The sequence below is a fragment of the Dendrobates tinctorius genome, unplaced genomic scaffold (assembly GCF_039654945.1).
Source record: "Dendrobates tinctorius isolate UK_male_01 unplaced genomic scaffold, ASM3965494v1 ptg000086l, whole genome shotgun sequence".
Classification (NCBI taxonomy): Eukaryota; Metazoa; Chordata; class Amphibia; order Anura; family Dendrobatidae; genus Dendrobates; species Dendrobates tinctorius.
Genome location: NW_027361754.1, coordinates 31,523,913 through 31,547,543, shown reverse-complemented (window position 1 = coordinate 31,547,543; position 23,631 = coordinate 31,523,913). Strand labels below are relative to the sequence as shown.

At 44.3% G+C, this 23,631-nt stretch overlaps 1 pseudogene; it reads left to right on the top strand.

The window, feature by feature from the left end:
- The window catches only part of LOC141097824 (nicotinamide N-methyltransferase-like), a 65,961-nt pseudogene extending 49,707 nt beyond the window's left edge, over nt 1-16,254 (top strand).
- Nucleotides 16,255-23,631: the final 7,377 nt, after the last annotated feature.

Sequence of the window (23,631 nt, the reverse complement as noted above, 5' to 3'; positions counted from 1 at the left end):
ACAAATGGTCTTAGGACTCTATCCAAATATACACCACTATTCTGAGTGAGCGAGTCTATTCCAGAAACTATAGGGCGACCTTTAAGTGGTTCAAACCCCTTATGAACCTTTGGTAATGCATAAAAGGTTGCTATTGTGGGGGAATTCGGAAATAAAAATCGAAATTCATTATCCGAAATCACCCTATTCTCTTTAGCTTCACTCAGAATAGATAATAACTCATTTTTGTATCCAGATGTTGGATTATCCCGTAGGACCTCATATGTGTCCTCATGATTCAGGAGCGCATAGCACATTGCCCTATATTTATTATGATCCAGAAGCACCAGGTTGCCCCCCTTATCCGAGGCTTTAATAATTATTCTGGCATTTTTTTCAAGGCCCTCAAGAGCCAACTCTTCAGAACGAGAAAGATTAGATGGATGACTCTGGTTTATACTTGAAATTTTACGGAGATCCTCCTCCACCATCTTGGTAAAAATATCAATACTCAAAACCTCATTATTAGGTGGCATCCTGGTGCTCCTATTTTTCAGAGTAGTGAAGGGGCCCAAACCCCGTGGTTGCTCGTTTTCCCTTAGGAGACTAGTCAGAGCTTCCAGGCCCTCTAGGTCTTCATCAGCTAAACCCAGTTGGAGACACTGTTCACGATCATGCTGCCTAAAGAAAAGTTTCCATTTCAGATTGCGACAAAATAAGTTCAGATCTTTGACCCAATTAAAGCAGTTAAATGTATTAGTTGGTACAAAATTAAGACCCTTCTGCAACACACAATATTCATCTCTAGACAATTCATATGAATCAAGGGTCTTAATTTTGTACCAACTAATACATTTAACTGCTTTAATTGGGTCAAAGATCTGAACTTATTTTGTCGCAATCTGAAATGGAAACTTTTCTTTAGGCAGCATGATCGTGAACAGTGTCTCCAACTGGGTTTAGCTGATGAAGACCTAGAGGGCCTGGAAGCTCTGACTAGTCTCCTAAGGGAAAACGAGCAACCACGGGGTTTGGGCCCCTTCACTACTCTGAAAAATAGGAGCACCAGGATGCCACCTAATAATGAGGTTTTGAGTATTGATATTTTTACCAAGATGGTGGAGGAGGATCTCCGTAAAATTTCAAGTATAAACCAGAGTCATCCATCTAATCTTTCTCGTTCTGAAGAGTTGGCTCTTGAGGGCCTTGAAAAAAATGCCAGAATAATTATTAAAGCCTCGGATAAGGGGGGCAACCTGGTGCTTCTGGATCATAATAAATATAGGGCAATGTGCTATGCGCTCCTGAATCATGAGGACACATATGAGGTCCTACGGGATAATCCAACATCTGGATACAAAAATGAGTTATTATCTATTCTGAGTGAAGCTAAAGAGAATAGGGTGATTTCGGATAATGAATTTCGATTTTTATTTCCGAATTCCCCCACAATAGCAACCTTTTATGCATTACCAAAGGTTCATAAGGGGTTTGAACCACTTAAAGGTCGCCCTATAGTTTCTGGAATAGACTCGCTCACTCAGAATAGTGGTGTATATTTGGATAGAGTCCTAAGACCATTTGTGACCACATTACCGTCCTATATACGTGACACATCACATTTGTTGAACCTGTTGGAGGGTGTTGTTCTGGAGGAAAACACCCTGCTGGCGTCTATCGATGTGGAGGCACTGTATAGTTGTATTCCACATGAGTGGGGCTTGAAGGCAGTTACCCATTTTCTACAAATGAGAGCAGTTGAGTGTCAAATACATAATTGTTTCATTAAAAAATTGTTGGGATTTGTTCTCACCAGGAATTACTTCCTCTTCGATGGTAAGTACTTCCACCAGCTCAGGGGGACTGCGATGGGGAGCCCCTGTGCCCCCACGTATGCTAATATCTTCCTGGGCTGGTGGGAGGAAACCCATATTTTTTGGGGGGAAGAGGAGTGGTGGACTCCGTTTATCAACCTATGGGCCAGATATATCGATGACATTCTGATATTTTGGTCTGGCCCTGAGTCAGATTTTCTTCGTTTCATTGAATATATCAATGGGAATATAGTGGGACTTAGATTTACCTCAGAGTGTCACACCACAAGTATTAACTTCCTGGATTTGACGATTTCAAAGAATGGTGATGGAAGGATTAGTACGTGTACCTATCGGAAGCCTACTGCAACAAATAGTCTGTTGAGATGGACAAGCCATCACCCGGAACCTTTGAGGAGGGGGATACCCAAAGGACAGTTCCTTAGGGTTCGAAGGAACTGCACGGAGTTGAGTGTCTATAGAAAACAAGCCAATGACCTATATAATAGATTTAGAAACAGGGGTTATCCCCCACGTTTCCTGAATGGGCCATGGCATGAAGCATTCATAGCGGATAGGCCCTCTCTCCTCCAGTCAAAAAAAGAAGATACTGTCAGGGACACTGTTGTCAGACTTATTGGCACGTATGATGGTCAGTCAGGCAGGGTGTACCATGTTCTTAAAAAGCACTGGGGGATACTCTTAGCTGACTCGAACTTGAAGGGGCTGATACCACCTAAACCCTCTATTACATATAGAAAAGGGAGATCTATAGGAGATCGGCTTGTGCACAGCCTCTACCAAAGACCCAAGGGAACGGGTACATGGTTAGATAGAAAACCTTTGGGCTTCTTCAAGTGTGGGGACTGTACTAAATGCAAATATATGCTTCAATGTAAGACCTTTATGAGTTCACACAATGGTAAGACCTTTTATCTGAGGGATTTTGGAAACTGTAAATCAACAGGTCTGGTCTATAAGGCCACGTGTACCTGCCCATTGGATTATGTGGGAAAAACCACTAGAGAATTAAGGGTGAGGGTGGGTGAACACCTGGGGGATATCAGAAATAAACGTGATACTCCTGTCGCCAGACACATCAATGGTATACATCAGGGTCGAATGGGTGACATCACCTTTAATATGATAGAATTAATCAAACCAAGGGCTAGGGGAGGTAATCTGGACAATTTAATTTTGAGACGGGAGTGTGAATGGATGTTCAGACTGCAATCGGTTTTCCCTAATGGGATGAATGAATGCATCTCATATGCCTGTTTTTTATGATCTTTTGAGTCTCTGGTTGGTTGAACTTGCCCCTTTTTTCTGTTATGGGGGTTATGATAAGGGGTTCTATATGTCTGGCATATTGGATGATGCCTGTATGGCATGGACCACATTGGATGGTTGATTTGATTTATCGCATAGCAATATGCACTTTTATTTTTCTACATTTCTTGAATTTCTGATGTGCAGCATTATGCCGAATATGAGGACATTGGTACTACTAGATTTATTGGGGTCATCTTTACTGCGATAAATCTGTGGGACACTGTATTGCGGGCAGACTCTTGATCTCCTGGCGATTTCATATGATGCGCTCTGTTTGTTTACATTATTGAGCAGGGAGGAAGCATGTGATCGAAAGGTCCGGCCCACATTGGTGATGCGCCCATTGTTGGTATCTATGGGCGTGTCCGGGAGCTAAGGGGAAACATGTGACCGGAAGTGCCGGCGCCATCTTTGATTCCCCTCCGCTCTGCCCGCACAGGATGGTTCCGGAGGCTACAACCCGTTGAGGGGGTTGCGCGACCGGAAGTATGGGCGCCATATTGGATACGCCCCACGGTGGAACGCACGCTAATGACCCCTTCTTCCGCTTTGAATTTTGAATGCAAGGGCGGGCTCTCAGGTATATGATATTTTTTGCTGCACACCTGGCTCTCAGTTATTTGCATCTTCACACCGATTGGACTGCCGGATAGTGGGTGGTATGCAAAACAATCACACCGGTTATTTAAATCCGGTTTCCTAGACTTCTGGTGCCACTATTATTGAAGGTATCAGGCATGAAGCAGCAACAATATTTTTGATAGGACTATTCCTCCTGATGAACCGCTACGGCGGGGAAACGCGTTGAGGGTCCCCCATGAGACATGATAAGTGACCTTTTCATTTATTGCTGATTGTATTTGAGGATGTTTATCTCTCCAAGTGAGAATAGCTGCTATTTTTGTGGGTCACATGATATCATGATGTGGGTTATGTTTTATTGTTGTATTATTTGTTTGGTCTGCATAAGTCCTAGGGCATTCTGACCTTTTCATTACTGTTCTATCTTGAAATTGTTTTCCTCTCTGTGATACTAGGGATCACTAGGGAAGTGAGGGATAGTCCTCGTTGAGTGGGGGCGCCAATATCGTACTATTAGGGTGCCAACCTCCACGGATAGGAAGGTATCAGTTAGGCCTTAATGTAGGGATATGCAGCACCTTATACTAGGTTTATTTTTTGACATTTTTTCAACGTCACTGGGAAGGTGTGTTTTTATGATCATTAATAAAATTGTGTTTTAAGGGGATTTTTATGTACACTCAATCTGGTGCTCGGCCAAGAGGTCCTCGCAGTGCCTCCCAGGGTCGTCGGCGACAGCAACGCGGCGGTCACCAGCGTGTAAGTATAAATATTTTTGCTTTGTTTTTTTGCACTTTTTATTTCATTTCTTTTGTGGAGGCTAATGTTATTTTTGTCTTTTTCTTTAACAGCCTTCACAGCGTGCTCCCGACTCTGACGGTGAGGATGGAGGACTTGATGTGGACCACCTCATCGATCTCGTCAGACAAAGGGAGCCGCTCTGGAATATGGCTGACCGCCGCCACGCTGACCTTATCGTTACCCGACGACTCTGGGAGGAAATCTGTTCGCTCCTTGTGGGCCGCTGGGAGGACCTCGATGTTCGGGCCCAGATTAAAGAGCGTAAGTATATACAGTACCGGTTGCTTGATGTAAACCAGTGTTTCCCGAACTCCAGTCCTCGTGGTCCCCACGGATCATGTGTTCAGGATTTCTATTTACTATGGAAATCCTGAAAACATGACCCCTGGGGACCATGAGGACTGGAGTTTGGGAAACACTGATGTTGTATACTAACCACTCCTTTCTCGTTTCAGGGAACAGAATTGTGAATCGGTGGCGGTCTGTGAGGGATCGTTTCAAGAAGGAGTTCAATAAAGAGATGCGGGCCCCGAGTGGATCTGGAGGACGCAGGAGCAAGTACAAGTACGCACAAGCCCTGTCGTTCCTCCGGGAAACAATGCTCACCAGAAGGTAAATATTACACACCACATTTGAAAAAAAATGTTAGCTGTAACTTTTTTTTTTCAGCCAGGGCCATACCATGTCAGTATTTTAATTGTTTTTTTTTCTCTTTATTCCACAGCACGGTGAGCAGCACTCGGGAGCCTGCACGATTGGACCCTTCTGAGGCGATCCCTGAGGAGACCGGCACCGAGGGACACTTCGACCGCCCCGGTACATCTGCACCTTCCCAGCCTTCCCACACATTTGACCCATCTGTCCCATCCACCAGCACAGGAGCATCGTGGCCGCCTACATTACATGAAGCTGCTGGTGAGGAGATCGCTTTCCCTTTACCCCACCCTTCTGCCCCTGCCACCTCTAGTACACCTGCGGGTACTGGGCGGCAGCGGCAGAGGGGTCAGGAAAAGAGTTATGCGCAAGAGTTCTTGCATCTGAATGCATCTTTCCAGAACTGTCTAAAAGTCTTGTCAGACCAAATCTCCGCAGGCTTTCAGCAGATCAACTCCAGCATTCTGGAGGTGAAGACACTTCTGCAAACCATGCATTCAGAAGCAAGATCTTCGCCAAACCACACCTTTTTCAGGTCTGTTGTGGAGCGCATGGCAACACTATCTCCTACCCAGCAGATGCATGTAATGCATTCGTGCCACGGTGCTCTACAGCAGGTTACCTCCCAACCTCCACCTCCCACCACTGTAGTTCCTCCACCTGCACCCCCTCCAGCCACTTTCCATCCTCCCCCTCCTATTACATCTGCACCCCCTCCAGCCACTTTCCATCCTCCCCCTCCTATTACATCTGCACCCCCTCCAGCCACTTTCCATCCTCCCCCTCCTATTACATACCAGCAACCTCACCAGTACCAGCAACCTCCCCAGTACCAGACATCTCCCCACTTCCAGCAACCTGCCCCGTACCAAACTCCTTCCCCGTACCAAACTCCTTCCCCGTACCAAACTCCTTCCCCGTACCAAACTCCTTCCCCGTACCAAACTCCTTCCCCGTACCAAACTCCTTCCCCGTACCAAACTCCTTCCCCGTACCAAACTCCTTCCCCGTACCAAACTCCTTCCCCGTACCAAACTCCTTCCCCGTACCAAACTCCTTCCCCGTACCAAACTCCTTCCCCGTACCAAACTCCTTCCCCGTACCAAACTCCTTCCCCGTACCAAACTCCTTCCCCGTACCAAACTCCTTCCCCGTACCAAACTCCTTCCCCGTACCAAACTCCTTCCCCGTACCAAACTCTTCCCCGTACCAAACTCCTTCCCCATACAACTTTCCATCAACATCATCTGCTCCTACAGTCCCTGCCCAACCCTCCACTCCACCGCCCACCACCTCTTCTGCCTCCAACATGTCCAACCATTCTGTAGCTTTTTCCACACCTTCACCTCTAACTGTTCCTTCCCCACCACGATCCCAGTCCTCTCTCCACACACCCAGTGTCGAAGTGTCCCGCAGCCCCTCCAGCAGTATTTCCACCCCACACTACACAGATTTGTAATGTGTGTTTTTTAATAAAAATGCCCATTGGGTTTAAAACCTTTATTAACCCCTTCCTGACATGAGACGTACTATCCCGTCCACGGTACCCGGGCCCGTATGACCGGGGACGGGATAGTACGTCTACCGCGATCAGCGGCGCCCACGTGGTGAGCGCCGCTGATCGCGGCCGGGTGTCAGCTGATTATCACAGCTGACACCCGGCACTACGTGTCAGGGGCGGTCACGGACCGCCCCCGACACGTTAACCCCTTGCACACCGCGATCAAACATGATCGCGGTGTACCGGGGGTTAAAGGGAAGCATCGGCAGGGAGGGGGCTCCCTCCGTGCTTCCCTGAGCCCCCCACGGCAGCGCAATGTGCAGCGCTGCTGCGGGGGGCTCCTTTCCTCCAGGCCCCCGAATCCAAGATGGCGACGGGGGCCTTCGGGGGCCTGGGGAAGCTGGCTTCCTCAGTGCCTGCAAAGCGCAGGCATGAGGAAGCCTTGTGCACTGCCTGTGACAGATTGCTGATCTGTCACAGTGATCTGTGATGTGACAGATCAGCGATCTGTCACAGGACAGTGATGTCCCACCTGGGACTATGTAATAAAGTAAAAAAAAAATTAAAAAAAAGTGTAAAAATAAATTTAAAAAAATCGCCAAATAAATTAGTAAAAAAAAAAAAAAATATTCCCCAATAAATTCATTTTTTGAAAATAATAAAAAAAAAAAAACAATAAAAGTACACATATTAGGTATCGCCGCGTCCGTAACGACCTGCCCTATAAAACTGTCCCATTAGTTAACCCCTTTAGCGAACCCCTTAAAAAATAAAAATAAAAAACGAAGCAAAAAATAATGATTTATTATCATACCGCCAAACAAAAAGTGCAATAACGCGCGATCAAAAAGACGCATATAAATATCCATGGTACCGCTGAAAACGTCATCTTGTCCCGCAAAAAACAAGCCACCACACAGCATCATCAGCGAAAAAATAAAAAAGTTATAACTCGCAGAATAAAGCGATGCAAAAATAATTATTTTTTATATAAAATAGTTTTCATTGCATAAAACCGACAAAAACATAAAAAAACGACCTAAATGAGGTATCGCTGTAACCGTACTGACCCGAAGAATAAAACCGCTTTATCAATTTTACCGCACGCGGAACGGTGTAAACGCACCCCCCCAAAAGAAATTCATGAAACGCTGGTTTTTGTTCATTCTGCGTCCCAAAAATCGGAATAAAAAGCGATCAAAAAATTTCACGTGCCCGAAAATGGTACCAATAAAAACGTCAACTCGTCCCGCAAAAAATAAGACCTCACATGACTCGGTGGGTCAAAATAAGGAAAAATTATAGCTCTCAATATGTGGTGATGCAAAAACTATTTTTACAATAAAAAGCGTCTTTTAGCGTGCGACAGCCGCCAAACATAAAACCCGCCATAAATAGTAAATCAAACCCCCCGTTATCACCCCCTTAGTTAGGGAAAAATAATAAAATAAAAAAAATGTATTTATTTCCATTTTTCCATTAGGGTTAGGGCTAGGGTTAGGGCTAGGGGTGTGTTGGGGTAGGGTTAGGGTTAGGGTTAGGGTTAGGGCTAGGGCTAGGGTTAGGGCTAGGGTTAGGGCTAGGGTTAGGGGCGTGTTGGGGTTCGGGTTGGAGTTAGAATTGGGGGTTTCCACTGTTTGGGCACATCAGGGGCTCTCCAAATGCAACATGGCGTCTGATCTGAATTCCAGCCAATTCTGAGTTGAAAAAGTCAAATGGTGCTCCTTCCCTTCCAAGCTCTGCTATGCGCCCAAACAGTGTTTTACCCCCACATGTAGGGTAGCAGCCTACTCAGGACAAATTGCAAAACAATTTTTGGGGTCCAATTTCTCCTGTTACCCTTAGGAAAATAAAAAATTGGGGGCAAAAATATCATTTTTGTGGAAAAAAATGATTTTTTTATTTTCACATCCGAGTGTTATAAACTTCTGTGAAGCACTTGGGGGTTCAAAGTGCTCACCACACATCTAGATAAGTTCCGTGGGGGGTCTAGTGTCCAAAATGGGGTCACTTTCAATAGTTTAGGTACATCAGGGGCTCTCCAAACGCACATGACACCCGCAGACCATTCCATCAAAGTCTGCATTCCAAAACGTCACTGCTTCCCTTCCGAGCCCCGACGTGTGCCCATACAGTAGTTTTCTCCCACATATGGGGTAGCAGCGTACTCAGGACAAATTGGACAACAACTTTTGGGGTCCAATTTCTCCTGGTACCCTTGGGAAAATAAAAAAATGGTGACTAAAAGATCATGTTTGTGGAAAAAATACGAATTTTTTATTTTCACGCCCGGGCGTTGTAAACTTCTGTGAAGCACTGGGGGGGTCAAAGTGCTCACCACACATCTAGATAAGTTCCTTGGGGGGTCTAGTTTACAAAATGGTGTCATTTGTGGGGGGTTTCCACTGTTTAGGTACATTAGGGGCTCTCCAAAGGCAACATGACACCCGCAGACCATTCCATCAAAGTCTGCATTCCAAAACGTCACTACTTCCCTTCCGAGCCCCGACGTGTGCCCATACAGTAGTTTTCTCCCACATATGGGGTATCAGCATACTCAGGACAAATTGGACAACAACTTTTGGGGTCCAATTTCTCCTGGTACCCTTGGGAAAATAAAAAAATGGTGACTAAAAGATCATGTTTGTGGAAAAAATACGAATTTTTTATTTTCACGCCCGGGCGTTGTAAACTTCTGTGAAGCACTGGGGGGGTCAAAGTGCTCACCACACATCTAGATAAGTTCCTTAGGGGGTCTAGTTTCCAAAATGGTGTCATTTGTGGGGGGGTTCCACTGTTTTGGTACATCAGGAGTTTTCCAAACGCGACATGGTGTCCGATCTCAATTCCAGCCAAAAACGTCAAATGGCGCTGCTTCCCTTCCGAGCTCTGCCATGCGCCCAAATAGTGGTTTACCCCCACATGTGGGGTATCAGCGTACTCAGGACAAATTGCACAATAACTTTTAGGGTCCTGTTACCCTTGGAAAAATAAGAATTGAGGGTGAAAAGATCATTTTTGTGGAAAAAATATGATTTTTTAATTGTATGGCTTTATGTTATAAACTTCTGTGAAGCCCATGGGGGTTCAAAGTTCTCACCACACATCTAGATAAGTTCCTTAGGGGGTCTAGTTCCCAAAATGGTGTCATTTGTGGGGGGTTTCCACTGTTTTGGTACATCAGGGGTTTTCCAAACGCGACATGGTGTCCGATCTCAATTCCAGCCAAAAACGTCAAATGGCGCTGCTTCCCTTCCGAGCTCTGCCATGCGCCCAAATAGTGGTTTACCCCCACATGTGGGGTATCAGCGTACTCAGGACAAATTGCACAATAACTTTTAGGGTCCTGTTACCCTTGGAAAAATAAGAATTGAGGGTGAAAAGATCATTTTTGTTGAAAAAATATGATTTTTTAATTGTATGGCTTTATGTTATAAACTTCTGTGAAGCCCATGGGGGTTCAAAGTTCTCACCACACATCTAGATAAGTTCCTTAGGGGGTCTAGTTTCCAAAATGGTGTCATTTGTGGGGGGTTTCCACTGTTTTGGTACATCAGGGGTTTTCCAAACGCGACATGGTGTCCGATCTCAATTCCAGCCAAAAACGTCAAATGGCGCTGCTTCCCTTCCGAGCTCTGCCATGCGCCCAAATAGTGGTTTACCCCCACATGTGGGGTATCAGCGTACTCAGGACAAATTGCACAATAACTTTTAGGGTCCTGCTACCCTTGGGAAAATAAAAATTGGGGTGAAAAGATCATTTTTGTGGAAAAAATATGATTTTTTAATTGTACCGCTCTACGTTATAAACTTCTGTAAAGCCCTTGTGGGTTCAAAGTTCTCACCACATATCTAGATAAGTTCCTTGGGGGGTCTAGTTTCCAAAATGGGGTCACTTGTAGGGGGTTTCCACTGTTTAGGTACATCAGGGACTCTCCAAACGTGACATGGCGTCCAATCTGAATTCCAGCCAATTTTGCATTGAAAAAGTCAAACGGCGCTCCTTCCATTCTGAGCTCTGCCATGCGCCGAAACAGTCGTTCCCCCCCACATATCAGGTATCTGCGTACTCAGGACAAATTGCACAATAACTTTTGCAGTTCAATTTCTCCTGTTACCCTTGGTAAAATAAAAAAAATTGAACCTGAAGTATTTTTTTTATGAAAAAAAGTTAGATGTTCATTTTTTTTTAAATAGTCAAAAAAATTCCTGTGACGCACCTAAAGGGTTAATAAACTTCTTGAATGTGGTTTTGAGCACCTTAAGGGGTGCAGTTTTTAGAATGGTGTCACTTTTGGGTATTTTCTATCATATAGACCCCTCAAAGTGGCTTCAAATGTGATGTGGTCCTAAAAATAAAATGGTGTTGTAAAAATGAGAAATCGCTGGTCAACTTTTAACCCTTATAACTTCCTAACAAAAAAAAATTTTGGTTCCAAAATTGTGCTGATGTAAAGTAAACATGTGGGAAATGTTAGTTATCAAGTTTTTTGTGTGCCGTATCTCTGTGATTTAAGGGCATAAAAATTCAAAGTTGGAAAATTGCGAAATTTTCAAAATTTTCGCCAAATTTCCGTTTTTCTCACAAATAAACGCAAGTTATTTGAACTAAATGTTACCACAAACATGAAGTACAATATGTCACGAGAAAACAATGTCAGAATCACCGGTATCCATGGAAGCGTTCGAGAGTTATGACCTCATAAATGTACAGTGGTCAGAATTGTAAAAATTGGCCCGGTCATGAACGTGCAAACCACCCTTGGGGGTGAAGGGGTTAAAAAAGTTTTTTGCACTTTAAAAACATTTTACAAAAAAAAAAAATTTTTAAATAAAAGTTAAATTATCGTTTCACAATGGTTGTCTGTCTTTTCTTTCTGCGGCAAACTATGTTTAAAAAAAAGGTTAAATACAGGGTATTTCAAAGGTAAAAAGGTATTCAAAACCAGGTATATAACTGTGGGTAAATTTTAGCTTTTTGCCACAGTTGTGTTCCTGGTTGTGTTTGAAGCAAAGTATTTCACCTAAAAAGTTGTGTTTATTGTTGGTGATTTCCTAACAATGTACACAACTTTTGTTAAAAGGTGAAATACTTTGCATAAAACACAACCAGGTACACACCTGTGGCCTAAAGCTAAAAATAGTAGACCATGACAAGATAGCCAACTTTGGTTGGCAAAGGTATATACTGTTGGTCCAGAAGGTACACAAGTTTGGTTAGGGCACAAATCTTTCACACTCTGTCATCCTGCCAGTGTACTCTGCCTTGAGGGGCCACAAGGGTCAATTTTAAAAACCGGATCCGGCGTAATCCGTCGAAAAACGGATAGAAAAACGGATGAACCGGATGAGACGGATCCGGTTTTGTCTGTCAAGAACAAGACGGATCCGGCAGAAAACCGGATCCGGCACATCAGGTTTTACAAAACATTTGCCGGATCCGGCATTCCGGCACGACGCCGGATCGCGCCTGACGCCGAAAACCTTATGTGTGAAAGTAGCCTAAGAGAAACCGACATGTGAACAAATTAAGTCTAGTGAGATGTGTAACCGAAAAAGAGCACAAATGTTATGCAAATTTTAAGATCCGAAAGTTAAGATTCTGCATGTTAAATAAGCATATCTTGTAGAAATCCCATGGGTAATTGGAAGGCCAATGTCCTATTGATTTGATCTGTTGTAGAACACTTTAGGGAGTAAGTCCTTCACCAAAGAAGCAGGATTTTTTTTTTGTGGAACACTGCAGAAATGAAGGGGGGAGGCTCCTGCTGCAGACAGTTGTCATACAGACAGCCAGGAGACAGCAAGGTGAAGGGGGACTGGCTGTTGGTGGGGCATAAAAACTATAAAAAAAAAAAAAAAATGCTAATTGTAATTTGAAACAAAATAAGATTAACCTAGAGAACTAAATGATGCTGTCATTATTTTATTAAATATTAATGACCATAATTATAAATAGAAGTAACTTGTTTTTATGTAATATTTGTGTTCATGTTAAACTTTATTCTTTAATTTTTATTTTATTTTTCTTACAAATTATTCCATTCATTCGAGAAACTGCTCTATACCTGTTCATGGGTTGTCTGGTATAACAGCTTGGTTGAAGGTAAGCTGCAGTACCACTTACAACCTGTGGACAAGGGTGGCTCTGTTTTGTGGGTGAAAAACATGGCTGCTTTCTATTGATGCAACCTCTTTCAAGACAGTATTAAAATGGACTTTTAGTACATAAAACCAGAGTTAGAGAAAAAAATACAGTGTAGGTATTCAAAAATATATATATGAAAAATGGTTATTAATAAAAGTAAAAAGAGAAGTAATACTATGAACAATGGAGTTCTGCTTTAATAAAAGATTATTGTAGAATTACTTAAATTTATTATTGTAGCGCCATTTATTCCATGGCACTTTACATGTGAGGAGTGGTATACATAATAAAAACAAGTACGGTTATCTTTAACCATAGAAGTCACGACTGGTACAGAAGGAGAGAGGATCCTGCCTGCGAGGGCTCATAATATACAAGGGGAGAGGTCTGGGAATAGCGGGGGGACAAGTGGATTACTCGGACAGCAGAGTTTAGAATAGATTGGAGGGGTAAGAGAGTGTTGGAGGGGAGGCCACAGAGCAGGAGCTTGCAGTAGTCAAGGTGGGAGATAATGAGTGCATGGACTAGGGTTTTTCCAGATTCTTTGTTGAGGAATCTACAGATCTAGGAAATATTTTTGAGTTGGAGTAGGCAGGAAGTGGCAAGGGCTTGGATATGTGTATGAAGGAGAAATGAGAGTCAAGGGTTATTTTGAGGCAGCGAGCTTGTGCAACTGGGGATAGTGTGCAGCCATTTACTTTAATGGATAGGTCCATTGGGGGGGGGTCGAGTGAGATGGGGGGGAAAGATGATGAATTCTCTTTTGTCCATATTAAGTTTTAAAAATCTAACAGAGAAGGATGAAATAGAGTACAGACATTGGGATTCTGGTTAGTAGAGAGGTGATATCAGGTCCAGAAAGGTAGCTCTGTGTGTCATCAGCATATAGGTGATACTGAAAGCCTTGGGACTCCATGAGCTGTCCCAGACCAAAGGTGTAGATGGAGAAGAGCAGGGGTCCAAGAACTGAACTTGGGGGATACCGACAGATAGGGGGCAAGGTGAGGAGGTGGTGTGTGAGTGGGAGAGGCTGAATGTCCGGTCTGCTAGGTATGATGAGATTCAAGATAGGGCCAAGTTTGTTATGCCAAGAGATGAGGGTCTGTAGTAATAGGGAGCTGTTCACTGTGTCAAAGGCAGAGGATAGGTCCAGGAAGAGGAGGACAGAGTAATGTCGCTTGGCTTTGGCGGTTAGTAGGTCATTCGTGACTTTAATCAGGGCAGTTACAGTGTAGTGATATGGTTGGAAGCCAGAATTGAATTGGTAAAAGAGGGAGCAGTAGAAGATGTAAGAGGACAGTTCAAGATGGATGTGTTGTTCAAGTAGTTTTTATGCATAGGAGAGTAGTGATATGGGGCGATAGCTTGATACAGAGGATGGGTCTGAAGAGGGCTTTTTGAGGATGGGTGTGACTGAGTCATGTTTGAAGCATGAGGAAAAAATACCACTTGTTAGTGACAGGTTGAATAGATGGGTTAGGGTTGGGATAAAGACAGTGGTGAGGTTTGGGATGAGATGGGATGGTATCGGGTTAAGTGCACAGGTGGTGAGATGTTGTAAGGAGGAAGACCGGGCTGCGGGCACCTGTACTGTGCTGGGTCAGGAACTGTCGAGGCTGCGTCCCAGGTTGTCTGGGGGAAAGAATAGGAGACCAGACAGACTTTGTGACCTGGAACCAGGGAGCGTCAAAGAGAAAAGCGCACGAAGCGACGGGCAGTTTCCTGCCAACAGAGACAGAGCCAGGTGTGTGCGCAGTGTGCTCTGCTTAGTGTGCAGCGGCATTGCAACATACCGTGGACTGCAACTCACAAGCACACCGTTGAGACCAGCAGCAGAGGAAGGGCACAGGAATGAGGGCAGTGTTCAGGACTGTTCGTTGTGGCCCTCTTTGCCAGACAGCACGTCGCAAACCCCCCTTGTTAATTGCACGCAATTCCCTTGACTTTGGCCACACAAGTTTATGGACTAACTGGCTTAACGGGTAAAAAACGGAGACCACCTGTTGCCACCAGAAGATATACCGTGAGCTGTGGAATTTCCTCTGAGGACAGTGCATCGGCCGTTGCTGGGATTACAGCCCTCATCGGATCATCCGTGGCCAAGGAAGCTACAAACATAAGTTGATTGCGTGGACTGTCATCACATTGTGGTTTATCTCCCTGCGAGGAGTATCTTGACTGTTAAATTAAATTAACCCTTGTTCTGCCTTTCTTGCGTCACTGCATCCCGCAACCTGCTTACAATGTGATCTTGAGAATAGAGTGGAAAGTTGATCTTTTGTAATGGTGGTGAAGTTGTTTTTTGGAGGAGGAGGGCTTAGTAGTTATGAGGAGGGAATGTGGGGGTTGTAGGCCAAAGCTTTATCTGATGTTATCAATCTTCTGCTTGAAGAATGAGGCAAAGTCTTCAGCTGAGATGAGTGGAGAGGGAAGAGGTGATGGGGGACGGAGGAGAGAATTGAAAGTTGAATAACTGTTTAAGGTTTTGAGACAGGGAGGATATGAGATATAAGAAGTAGGTTAGTTTTGTTGCAGCGATTGTGGCCTTGAAAGTAGTGAGTAATTGTTTGAATGCAATTAAGTGCTCATTGGAGTGGGAACTTTTCCATCTCTGCTCAGCAACCCTGGAAGCCCACCTCCGTTCTTTGGTCAGGCTGGTGTACTAGGGTTGCCTGTTTGATTTTGTGAGCTTTGGTATGTGTGAGAGAAGAATGCAAACCTATATTAATGAGAATAAATACAATTTAATTTTTCTGTGTTCTAAGGGACAATTATGTGAAAAAGGCTGAGCTGCTCCGCAGTAAGGTGAAAGAAATCCTTCAATGTGATGCCCTGAAAAGAAACCCTTTTGATCCAGTTCTTCTACAACCTGCTGACTGTCTCCTTACCTGTCTCTGCCTTGAAGCTCCTTGCGAAGATATAAAATCATTCTGTAATGTTCTGAAAAACTATAAGAATCTTATTAAACCTGGTCACTTACTAATCTTAAGTATACTAGATGCTACTTTCTACTATGTTGGTGACCGGTACTTTTCTAGTATGACCTCAAGAAAAGAGGAGTTGGAGGAGGCGTTTAAAGAAGCGGGATATGAGATTGAAAAAGCCATATATGCTCCTCGTAACGAAAGATCAAGGATGGATGTTTGTGACTATAAAGGCTACTATTATATTCATGCCCGAATACCAAAATAATGTGTGTTCTTCTGGTGTTATTACAGGTGTCCTAAATCCTTGCTAACATTTACTTTGCATATCTGATATGTATCATGTAACACAACTGAGAATTGGAGCCCTTGTCTAATTCAACAAAAGTAGATTTATATTCCAACTCTAGAGCATTCAACAAAATGTGAAAATCTAATTGTTTTATTGGTCACTAATCTTTTGACATTTGCATTACTTGCTTGATGTACTGTAACACCAAATAAACAAGATGAAAAATATATCAGATTGTGTGACAGCTTAATTTTTGGGCTTTAGCTGGATATATTACTAAGATAAGTTTCCTCTCTTCTGTAGTGTCAATTTATAATTTAGCTATAATACCTACATGTGCTACTGACTGTGCTAGGTGACAGTGTATAAATATATAGCATGCCATGCATGCAGAACATACCTTCCATATGAAGGAAGGGTCCAGGAAAGGAGTCTTCAAACATTCATGTGGTTTATGACGAAAGCGGGAACAGAACGTGCAGAGCCACAGAGACCCTTGGGCCGTATACACCTCTGCACTAATTTTTTTTTCAATCTTGAGTAACTTTCTGAAGTTATAGAAAAACAATTATATCGTTTTCCTGTTGCTTTGCATCTGTAGTAAATTTTATCTAGCTGATGGTTTTGTAAAATGTTATAAATCCATCAGAGCTGTTACTAGTTCTAACAGCTCTACACTTCTCTTCTTTCTGTCAGTGTTAATGGCTCATTCAGACTTTTTTTTTTTTTTGTTTATTTTTGTATGCAGAAAAAAAATTACGTTTATTAGCGATTTTTGTTGCGTTTCATTAGTTTATCGGATGAGAGACCCAAAAAAAAAAATTTGTCGACCTTCTATTTAATAGTACATAAATGGACAGCACTCAGAGATCATAGCCTCGCATTGTAGATTTTGGTCTGACACTCTGATCAATATCTGAGATGACTCCTTGATTATGCGTGGACCAGTTGGTCAGCAAAAATAAGGTCGGCCATGCGAACAGTCCCACAAACTGTACTAGATACAAGTTCTATCCATGAAAAACACGGATAAAATTAGTATGCAAAAAAAACAGATGTCTAAATGAGGCTTAAGGCTAAGTTCACTCGAATGTATAAAAGGATTGACACTCTCCACAAAGAGAAACCTTACCCCTTAGACCTCAGTCCAGAGTCTCTTACCTAGCCAAATCGGCTCTCATACTTTGCACTGACGAGGGCCAATAGCTCGAAACACCATGTCTGGAAATTGAGATTCTGATTTGGCTTTTATCCTAAGGCCTCTTTCACACATCAGTTTTTTGCCGTCAGGCGCGATCCGGCTTTTTTTTGTAAAACCGGATCCGGCAAAATGCAATGCGGGATCCAGTTTTTCCCCATTGACTTGCATTAACGCCGGATCGCGCCGGATGGCATTGCGGTTCGTCCGTTTTTTGCCGGATCCGGCTACTAGTCTCATTCCGGCGTCTGGAAAAAACGGCTACTGTAACGTTTTTTGTCCAGGGGCTTCCAGCTTTTTGCTACAATGAAAGTCTATGGGCGCCGGAATGCGCCGGATCCAGAAAAAGACGGATCCAGCCAACGGATCCGTTTTTTTAAGTCTGCGCATGCTCAGATCCAATTGGCCAGCCCCCAGGAAACAGATATAACCTGCTAGACGGATCCAGCAAAAAACGGATCCGTTTCTACAGTTCTCCAAAATTTATGCCGGATCCGTTTTTTCTAAAAATAGCCGGATCCTGCCTGACGGCAAAAAACTGATGTGTGAAAGTAGCCTTAGTCATATTACAAGACTTGTTAGGCCTCTTTCACACATCAGGTTTTCGCCGTCAGGCGCGATCCGGCGCTTTTGACAGAAACCGGATCCGGCGAAATGCAATGCCGGATCCGGTTTCCCCCCCATTGACTTGCATTTGCGCCGGATCGCACCGGATGGCCATGCGTTTCATCCGGTTTTCGCCGGATCCGGCAATGTGTCGCGATCCGGCGTCTGGAAAAAACGGCTACTGTAACGTTTCTTTGTCTCCGGCGAAAAAGCCGGACACGCCGGATCCGGCGCGTCCGGCTTTTTCACACAATGAAAGCCTATGAGCGCCGCAATGCGCCTGATCCGGCGAAAGCCGGATCCGGTGGCCGGATCCGGTTTTTTTGGTCTGAGCATGCTCAGTAGCTCTGCCCACAAGACATATATAAAAGCAAGACAGTGGGACCCACAGCCACACCCAACATGCCACCCAAGCCAAGAACCAGGAGAAGGCAGCAGACATCTGCAGCACCATCAGCACCACCACCACCCCAAATGGAGCAGCAAATGGAACATGCTGAGGAGGGGAGTCCAGAAGCAGATGAGAGACGGTAATTATCAAATCCCCCATTCCTCCAAACTAGGGCCATGGAATATCAAGATATTCATTGGCCCTTTGTTTCTCTTTATTCAACAGCCGCCAAAGAGATGCAGCAGAAATGGCATCACTGGCAGCAGCAACAGCAGCAGCAATACCCACAGCCATGGAGTCTGGCCATCAACAGGACAGCACATCTTCTTCTGGGAGCCCTCCCTCGCATCGTCAGCGTTTGACGGTAAGTTTTTATTTCCAAAATCCATCATCTTTGTAATATATGTCTATTCATTGCCTTTTATTTCAAAACAGGAATCACAAGATGAAGAGGAGCTCCCAGAAGAAGAAGGAAGGGGTGGACAGACACCTGGAGTGGGCTCACAATTAGTAAGTTTTTTGCATCAAATGCAGAAACACAACATCACACTACACACAACACATAGAAAACAATGTTCTGCAGACCACACACAGCAAACAAATGCCTACATCCAAAGACATAACATTTTTCGTTTTCTTCTCTAGTCTTCCCAATCTGGTGCTCGGCCAAGAGGTCCTCGCAGTGCCTCCCAGGGTCGTCGGCGACAGCAACGCGGCGGTCACCAGCGTGTAAGTATAAATATTTTTGCTTTGTTTTTTTGCACTTTTTATTTCATTTCTTTTGTGGAGGCTAATTATGTTATTTTTGTCTTTTTCTTTAACAGCCTTCACAGCGTGCTCCCGACTCTGACGGTGAGGATGGAGGACTCGATGTGGACCACCTCATCGATCTCGTCAGAGAAAGGGAGCCGCTCTGGAATATGGCTGACCGCCGCCACGCTGACCTTATCGTTACCCGACGACTCTGGGAGGAAATCTGTTCACTCCTTGTGGGCCGCTGGGAGGACCTCGATGTTCGGGCCCAGATTAAAGAGCGTAAGTATATACAGTACCGGTTGCTTGATGTAAACCAGTGTTTCCCGAACTCCAGTCCTCGTGGTCCCCACGGATCATGTGTTCAGGATTTCTATTTACTATGGAAATCCTGAAAACATGACCCCTGGGGACCATGAGGACTGGAGTTTGGGAAACACTGATGTTGTATACTAACCACTCCTTTCTCGTTTCAGGGAACAGAATTGTGAATCGGTGGCGGTCTGTGAGGGATCGTTTCAAGAAGGAGTTCAATAAAGAGATGCGGGCCCCGAGTGGATCTGGAGGATGCAGGAGCAAGTACAAGTACGCACAAGCCCTGTCGTTCCTCCGGGAGACAATGCTCACCAGAAGGTAAATATTACACACCACATGTGACAAAAAAATGTTTAGATGTAACTTTTTTTTTTCAGCCAGGGCCATACCATGTCACTATTTTAATTGTTTTTTTTTCTCTTTATTCCACAGCACGGTGAGCAGCACTCGGGAGCCTGCACGATTGGACCCTTCTGAGGCGATCCCTGAGGAGACCGGCACCGAGGGACACTTCGACCGCCCCGGTACATCTGCACCTTCCCAGCCTTCCCACACATTCGACCCATCTGTCCCATCCACCAGCACAGGAGCATCGTGGCTGCCTACATTACATAAAGCTGCTGGTGAGGAGATCGCTTTCCCTTTACCCCACCCTTCTGCCCCTGCCACCTCTAGTACACCTGCGGGTACTGGGCGACAGCGGCAGAGGGGTCAGGAAAAGAGTTATGCGCAAGAGTTCTTGCATCTGAATGCATCTTTCCAGAACTGTCTAAAAGTCTTGTCAGAGCAAATCTCCGCAGGCTTTCAGCAGATCAACTCCAGCATTCTGGAGGTGAAGACACTTCTGCAAACCATGCATTCAGAAGCAAGAACTTCGCCAAACCACACCTTTTTTAAGGTCTGTTGTGGAGCGCATGGCAACACTATCTCCAACCCAGCAGATGCATGTAATGCATTCGTGCCACGGTGCTCTACAGCAGATTACCTCCCAACCTCCACCTCCCACCACTGTAGTTCCTCCACCTGCACCCCCTCCAGCCACTTTCCATCCTCCCCCTCCTATTACATCTGCACCCCCTCCAGCCACTTTCCATCCTCCCCCTCCTATTACATACCAGCAACCTCCCCAGTACCAGACATCTCCCCACTTCCAGCAACCTTCCCCGTACCAAACTCCTTCCCCGTACCAAACTCCTTCCCCGTACCAAACTCCTTCCCCGTACCAAACTCCTTCCCCGTACCAAACTCCTTCCCCGTACCAAACTCCTTCCCCGTACCAAACTCCTTCCCCGTACCAAACTCCTTCCCCATACAACTTTCCATCAACATCATCTGCTCCTACAGTCCCTGCCCAACCCTCCACTCCACCGCCCACCACCTCTTCTGCCTCCCACATGTCCACCCATTCTGTAGATTTTTCCACACCTTCACCTCTAACTGTTCCTTCCCCACCACGATCCCAGTCCTCTCTCCACACACCCAGTGTCGAAGTGTCCCGCAGCCCCTCCAGCAGTATTTCCACCCCACACTACACAGATTTGTAATTTTTTTTTTTAATAAAAATGCCCATTGGGTTTAAAACCTTTATTAAAAAAGTTTTTTTGCACTTTAAAAACATTTTTCAAAAAAAAAAAAAATTTTAAATAAAAGTTAAATTATCGTTTCACAATGGTTGTCTGTCATTTCTTTCTGCGGCGAACTATGTTTAAAAAAAAGGTTAAATACAGGGTATTTCAAAGGTAAAAAGGTATTCAAAACCAGGTATATAACTGTGGGTAAATTTTAGCTTTTTGCCACAGTTGTGTTCCTGGTTGTGTTTGAAGCAAAGTATTTCACCTAAAAAGTTGTGTTTATTGTTGGTGATTTCCTAACAATGTACACAACTTTTGTTAAAAGGTGAAATACTTTGCATAAAACACAACCAGGTACACACCTGTGGCCTAAAGCTAAAAATAGTAAGACCATGACAAGATAGCCAACTTTGGTTGGCAAAGGTATATACTGTTGGTCCAGAAGGTACACAAGTTTGGTTAGGGCACAAATCTTTCACACTCTGTCATCCTGCCAGTGTACTCTGCCTTGAGGTGACATAAAGTATAGTGCAAAATTGTCCCTCATTACTGAAACCGTCACAGAACTTCTAGTGGTAATGTCATGGTAATCTTGCAAGGTGGTTTCTTCAGAGGTGTCCTCAATGGAAATGGGTTCCTTGCAGATAACAAAATTGTGGAGTACCACGCACGCTTTGATCACCTCGTCCACAGTTTCTGTCTTGAGGTTGATCGCAGTCAATAGGACCCGCCATTTGGCTGTTAGAATACCAAAGGTACATTCAACCATTCTTCTTGCTCTTGTGAGGCGGTAATTAAAAATGCGTTTTGGTCTTGTCAATCCTCTGCTAGAGTATGGTTTCAAAAGGTGTTCTGACAGCTGGAAGGCTTCATCCCCTACACAGACAAATGGCATAGGTGGACCAGATGTTTGCGGCAGCGGTCTAGGTGGTGGGAACTGGAAGGTGTTTCCATACAGTTTACACCCCATGGCAGACAGTTTGAAAACTTGAGAGTCATTGGAGCGGCCATAGGCCCCAATATCAACCGCAATAAATTTGTATTCCGCGTCAGCGATGGCCATGAGGACAATTGAAAAATATTTCTTGTAATTGAAATATTCTGATCCCGATCCAGCTGGCTTTACAATGCGGATATGTTTCCCGTCCACAGCGCCCAAGCAGTTTGGAAACTGACATATCTGTTGAAACTTGTCAGCAATTTCAATCCACCTCTCTGTTGTGGGCTCTGGTAAAAACTCTTCAGCTAAGGAGTCCCACAGTGCACGGCATGTGTACTTCACAATTCCAGATATGGTGGAAATCCCGAGTCTGTACTGGAAATGCAGTGACGAAAGGGATTCTCCAGTTGCAAGAAATCTGTGGGGAATTAAAAAACAATAAATTAGTTTTAAATCACAGCATTACATACCAAAACTGAGCTATAACACTTGGAGATACAAACTACCACCAACAAGATTGCAGTGAAAGTGTGCTCTGATGCGATCACTTCCAATAAATGTGGCTTACCTTAAAGTCACCATCAGATGCTCTGCGGGTGAAACAGAGAAGCGGCAATAGGTGTCCGCTTTTCTTATGATGTGTGCAATGCGCTCCACCAAGTAATCAAAATTCTCCATTTTCATCCGAACATATCCAAAAAATGTATCCGGGTTTCGTCGAAGGTCCATGCAGAGTATAGAATAGACCCCACGCGTCATTCTCTTGGCTGTGATGGGGTGGATCCACAAACGTCGTCTACGATGCCTGATGCGCTGCTGTCTCGCTCTCTCCTTCTCCAGAACAATCACCCTCAAACGATTCGCCTCCGCTATAAAATCCGCCAAATTCTTCAAAATATTTCCAATGACAACATCCATCTTCGCCAGTAACTTGCTCTTCTCTCCAACCTGCACTTTCTCCTCTACAACCTGTCAAAGAAGGGCTGTAGGAACATGCTATATATAGTTTTCCAGTAGCCAATCCCGTTCGGAAGGCCACAAGGGTCAATTTTAAAAACCGGATCCGGCGTAATCCGTCGAAAAACGGATAGAAAAACGGATGTACCGGATGAGACGGATCCGGTTTTGTCTGTCAAGAAAAAGACGGATCCGGCAGAAAACCGGATCCGTCACATCCGGTTTTACGAAACATTTGCCGGATCCGGCGTTCCGGCACGACGCCGGATTGCGCCTGACGCCGAAAACCTGATGTGTGAAAGTAGCCTTAAAGGGTTGATTGTGACTTGTAGACTCGCTACTACCAACAGGTGGCGCTATAGAGTTCAAGTACTCTTCCTCTCCGAAGAGGCAATTTGCATAAAAGGATTGAAAAATCCTTTTTTTTTTTTTTTTTTTTTTTTACCCATAATCAAAATTGATCCATTAATGAAAAAAAACAAAAAACGCACACTTGAATAATATTTGGTCCTAGTTCTGTCAGAGTGATATCGGTTTATTTGTGTTTGTTTTTTTTTTAGATAGCACTTAGACTGAAATACGGTTTTGTGAATCTGGTCTTAGCAGCACAGAGGTGGTTGTACACATTTTTTCACTATGTGAAGAGTGGTCAACGCATTTAACTACAGTGTCGGGGAGGGCAGAAAAAACAGTCTGCCAATATGAATAAAAATAAGTGCAAGATAGAAGCTGTGCTGAAATGTGTAAAACAGCAGCACTGTCATTATACAGACTTCAAATCCAGCCTTTATTCCTGGAAGAGATACTTCCACAACATAAAGAATCTGAGACCTGCATCTGAGCAAATTTGCTGTATATTCTTTAAGCATTTGT